The sequence below is a fragment of the Notamacropus eugenii genome, chromosome 6 (assembly GCF_028372415.1).
Source record: "Notamacropus eugenii isolate mMacEug1 chromosome 6, mMacEug1.pri_v2, whole genome shotgun sequence".
NCBI lineage: Eukaryota > Metazoa > Chordata > Mammalia > Diprotodontia > Macropodidae > Notamacropus > Notamacropus eugenii.
Genome location: NC_092877.1, coordinates 130905809 through 130911808, shown reverse-complemented (window position 1 = coordinate 130911808; position 6000 = coordinate 130905809).

Here is a 6000-nt window from a genome sequence, read left to right as displayed (position 1 = left end):
TTCATATAATGGTTGCAGATTGTTTTAGGTAGATGCTACATATTATTTTAAGGAAGGCTCCATTTATCCCTATTCACTCCAGTATTTTCAATAGGAATGGGTGTTGTTTTTTGTCAAAAGCTTTTTCTACATCTATTGAGAAAATCAGGTCTTTTCTGTTAGTTTTGTTGATGACATGATCCATTATGCTAATGGTTTTCTTAATATTGAACCAGCTCTGCATTCCTCACATAAATCCTACCTGATCAAAGTGTATTATTTTTGTGAGAAGTTGCTGTAATCCTTTTGCTAATGTTTTGTTTAAAATTTTTGTATCTATATTCATTAGGGAAATTGGTCTGTAATTTTCTTTGCTTTTGACTCTTCCTGGTTTGGGTGTCAGTACCATATTTGTACCATAAAAAGAATTTGGTAGGATTACTTCTTTGTCAAATTTCCCAAACAGTCTAGAGTGTATTGGAATATTCTTTGGATTTTTGATAGAATTAGCTTGTAAATTCATCTGACTCCAGAGATTTTTTTCCTAGGGAGATCATTTATGGTTTGTTAAATTTCTTTTTCTGAGATTGGGTTTTTAAAGTATTTTACTTCCTCTTCTGTTAATCTGCACAATTTATATTTTTTGCAAATTTTCATCTATTTCACTAAAATTGAAAAAAATCATGAGCATACACTTGGGCAAAATAATTCCTAATTTTTCTTTAGTTTCCTCTTCATTGGAGATGAATTCATCCATTTCATTTTTGATATTAGTAATTTCATTTTCTTCTTTCTTTTTTTAAATCAAAATAACCAAAAGTTTATCAGTTTTATTGTTTCACAAAATCAGCTTTGTAATTTTGTGTTATTTATCAGTTCAATACTTGTCTTATATTCAATTTTATTAATATCTCCTTTTCTGTTTCATATTTCTAATTTTGGATTTAATGGGGGATTTTCAATGTTCTTTTTTTATTAAACCTTTTTTTTCAGTTGTATGCCCATTTCATTGATCTGCACTTTCTCTATTTTATTCACATTAGCATTCAGAGATACAGAACTTCTCATAAGAAATGCTTTCACTGCATCCCACAAATTTTGGTGGCTTGTCTCATTGTTGTCATTCTCTTGAATGAAGTTATTGATTACTTCTATGATTTATTGTTTGATCCACTCATTATTTAGCATTAGATTATTTAGTTTCAAATTAATTTTTAGTCTATCTTTCCATGAAACTTCATCACATATATTTTTATGTATCGTGATCTGGAAAAGGATGCATTTGATGTTTCTACCTTTCTGCACTTCATTGTGAGGTTTTTATGTCTTAGTACATGGTTATTTTTTTCATATATGCCACATACTGCTGAGGAAGTTGTCTTCCTATTCAGTTTTCTCCAAAGGTCTATCATGCCTACCATTTCCTGAATTCTACTCACTTCCTCGATTTCTTTCTTATTTATTTTGAGGTTAGATTTATCAACTTCAGAGAAGACAAACTTCAGGGCCCCACTAGTATTGTTTTGAGGTTTATTTCTACATGTAATTACCTTAATTTCCCCTCCACGAATTTGGATGCTATGCCATGTGTGCATGAACCTAGTAATGATATTACTTCATTATCTATAGTACCTTTTTGCAGCACACAGTTTCCTTCCTTATCTTTTTTGATTGGATCTAATTTTGCTTTTGCTCTGTTGGAGATGAGGATTGTTACCCCTGTTTCTTTTTTTTTAAACCTCAGCTGAAGGATAATATACGCAGCTTCAGCTTTTTACCTTTACCCTGTGTGCATCACACTGTTTCAGACACGTTTCTTGTAAACAACACGTGGTAGAACTATGGTTTTCAATTCATTTTGCTATCACTCTCCATTTTATGGGAGAGTTCACCCCATTTACATTCAAAGTTTAGATTACTCTCTGTGAACATCTCTCCTTCCATTTTCTTCCCCCCATTTATGCTTTTATTTCTCTCTTCCCCTCCTCAACAGAGATTTGCTTTTGATCACCACCTCCTTCAAATTTTGCTCCCTTATATCAGTCCTTCCCCTATCTTTTCTTTCTCCTTTCCCCTCTTATTGCCTGCAGGGCAACTGATATTTACATACTTAACAGAGTAGGTTATTCCCTTCTTGAATCAAATCTGATGAAAGTAAAACTTAAATAATGCTTTTCTCCTTCCCTTATCCCTTCTACTATAATATATTTTTGTGCTTCTTTATGTGATGTAATTTACCCTTTTTCTGCCTTTTCCTTTCCTTTGCCTCTATTCCTTCATACCTCTTAATTAGTTTTTTTATCATCACATCAATTAATTTATACCTACACCATCTGTCTATGTATATCCCTTTTAAATGATGTAAAAAATATACCATTCTCAAAATAAGCAAGTATTATCTTTCCAAATAGGGATGTAAACAGTTTGTCCTTATTGAATAACAAAGCTTTTTTTTTTCTTTTCTTTTCCTGATTACTTTGTTATATCTCTCTTGTGTCTTGTATTCCATTGAGCTCTGATCTTTGCATCAGGAGGGTCTGGAAGTATCTTATTTCACTGAGTATCCATCTCTTTTCTAGAAAGACTATGTTCAGTTTTGCTTGGCAGCTGATCCATTGTTGTAGTCCAAGCTCCTTTGTTGTATGAATATCATATTCCAAACCCTCTGGACTTGTATTGTAGAAGTTACAAACTCCTGTGTGATTCTGACTGTAGTTTCCCAATGTTTGAATTCTTTCTTTTTGGCTGCTTGCTCTCCTTGACCTGAAAATCTTGGAATTTGCCTACAATATTCTTTGGAGTTTTCAGTTTTGAATCTCTTTCAAAAGGTAATTGGTGGATTCTATATATAACTATTTATCCTCTGCTTCAAGAACCTCAGGGCAACGTTCCTTGATGATTTCTTGGAAGACACTGTCCAGGCTCTTTTTTATTCCATCATGGATTTGTGATACACCAATAATTCTTAGATAATCTCTCCTGGATCTATTTTCCATGTCAGTTTATTTTATGATAAGATATTTCACATTTTCTTCTATTCCTTCGTTCTTTAGATTTTGTTTCACTGATTCTTCATGCCTCCTAGAGACATTAGCTTCTACTTATCTAATTCTAATTTTTAACAAATGGTTTTCTGCAGTTAGCTTTTGTACCTTCTTTTCCATTTGTCCAACTTTTCTTTTCAAAGAGTTATTTTCTCCACTTAGGTTTTGTACTTCCTTATTCATTCAGCCAATTTTTCTTTTCACAGGTTTATTCTCTTTAGTTATTTTTTCTGATTTTGTTCACTGTATTTTTAAAAGAATTGGTTAATTTCTCTTTGACCTCTCTAATTTGTCTTTTAAAATCTTCCTTGATCTCTTTCAAGAATACTTTTAGGGTGTGAGGCCAGTTCATATTCCATTTTGAGATTTCAGATATGTTTATAGTGTCAATGCTGCCCTCCTCTGAATTTGTATTTTGATCTTTCCTGTCCCCATGGTAAGATTTTATTGTCTTTGCTTTTCTAATTCATTTCTTATTTATTGTGATTGCCTTTTTCCTAGCTTTTAAAGTGAATCTCTACTTCTGGAGCACAGGGGACTCTGTCTCAAGCTTTTTGTACTGGGTTCTAGGGACCTGGTTACTTCTTTTGTGTTCTGTAGCCTTTGGCTGTGTCAGCTAGAAACTATATAATGCTGCAACTCACCTGGTGCTGACCTGGAACTGGCTGTGACGTGCCAAAGTCAAGGCCAGGTTTTTCTGAGTTTCACCAGAGTTACACCATGAAGATCTCTGTAGGATGTGTGGGGGAGGGGGTGTCTGGTCTCTGAATGTCTCCTCCTCCCCTAGGACTGTATTAGAACCCAGGTAGACTCAGGCATTGTTGTGAGCTGTCCATGTTGGTGTATGCTAATTCCACTTGCTGTTTGAAGGGATGGCTGGAGTCCTGATGTTGGAGCTTGTTGTCTTCACCCCCGATGAGGCTCAGTATCTCCTACTGGTCTACTGAGGTGGGACTTGCTTTTCCCCTTCAATCAGCAAGCAGGACCTTTCCTGAAGATTTTCCTAGCCTCACAAACTAAAAGACTGTTGTACCGTACTGCTTCTGCTGGCTCCACTAGTCCAGGATTTTTCCTGGGGCAAAATTCTCTTGGTTTTTGAAGGTCAATAAAGGTGGGGGAGGGGGGAAAACACTTAGGGTTTACTCCCAGCATTTTGGCTCTCAGAAGTTGAACTAGATGACTTTCAAATATTTAGACTGTGGGGTGATAGCCCCAAGAATAGCTTCTGCTGCTACTGCTGTTGCTGCTACAGGCCCTTCACTTTTCCCTCACCCAGATCAGACAGACCCAATACAGCACAGACCCCATGTGCTGTGATGTATGGTGGTTGCCACTGCTTTGTCTAACTCCTACTTTGCTGTGGTCAGGTGCAGATCCGGCCTCTCCCAGCCTGATGCAGAAGATTCATCCCATTGACCTTATGGATTCTCCTGGACTGGAAATCTGCCACACTTTATCTCCTAGTGTATTGTCACTGTCATATTTATCCAGATTCACTTTTTAGAGATTTCTGAAGAAATTTGTGAGACATCTCCAGTGAGTCCCTCCTTCTCACTGTGCCAACTTTAATTTCTTTAACACACTTATCCTCTCAAAATCCAGTTTGTCTTTAAGTAATTTTCACAAATATCTTGATAATAGTAGTGTTATGGTGAATATTATCATTGATTCCATACCATGTATTTATTATTCAAATGAATTACTTAAGCTTATTTCTTTCTTTTTTGCTCACTCTTCAACAACTTTTTTGTACCTTTTATATTTTTTTTCAGGTGCCATCCATATTTCCTTTAACTATGTGCACACACTTTACCTTCATTACCAAAATTCTCTTCCTTTTGTCATATATATTAATTCAAGACTTTACAATTCTCTCACAGATGGGATTTTTTTTTTTTACTTTTAAATATTTGTCATATACTCTTTTGTTTAATTCATGTAACCTTAAGGTATCTGTCTTAGAATACATGATACTAAATTAGAGGGCACTTTCAACTTCAATATATTCTCTAAATTATAGACCAATATGTATCTAGAACTCTGATCTTATTGATAAGTATATTCATTCCATCTTTGTCATCCCACCTTTGTCCTACTCTTAGTCATGATCCACTGAATCTCATATTCTAATAATATTGCCTGGATACCAGTGGAAGATGAGGATTCTTAAATTATTCCTCACTCTTGCTACATGATTGCATATTTTTTTATGAATATATCTTTAATGACACCATTTTTCCTTCATAATTCCTTTTTTGAAATATTTCATTCCACTCATGCCCCATCATGTGCCTTTTCATTGCCCTTTCAGTGATCCCTAATTGTCATTCTTTTAAACCTCTAATATTCTCCATAAAGCAGAATAATCTTGGTGCTAAAAATATGGATTTTTATTTTCAGGAAGAAGCATTTATGGAACTGTGGAATTACTTGAAAGAAATCTTTCCTCCTCTCTTAGTTCGATTTTGACTTTTTGTCCCTTTATGCTGTCTAGTCCAAGAGATATTCTGATAAATGAATTCTTCAGACTATCTCTCCAAACACACATTTTCAAATAAAAAATATTCATTTTGAAATTTTAATTAAGTAAGATATTAAAATTAAGCTTTCTGACAATGATAATGATGATACAGATGGCAATAATTGATTGTGTTCCAGCTATATATGACAGAACACTAAAAAGTGGTAAACATTTAGGTCAACAAAAATCTATCCTTGTTATGAGATCAGACTGCCCAGTTTTATTAGGTTCAGGAAAGAGTTGAAAGGTGCTTGATATGAGGTAATTTTGGAAGGTTTATTTTGAACTCAAAATAGCTAATAAGGGCAGGAATCCAGGCTATGAATTCATCTTAGTTATCTGTGTAGCATAAAATAAATCCTCCTTTTTAGGACAGAATACATCAGTTGGAAGCAAATATTTCATAGATTTCTTTTTACAGATTTTATTTTAAAGAAATTAAGCATTCAGAAATAA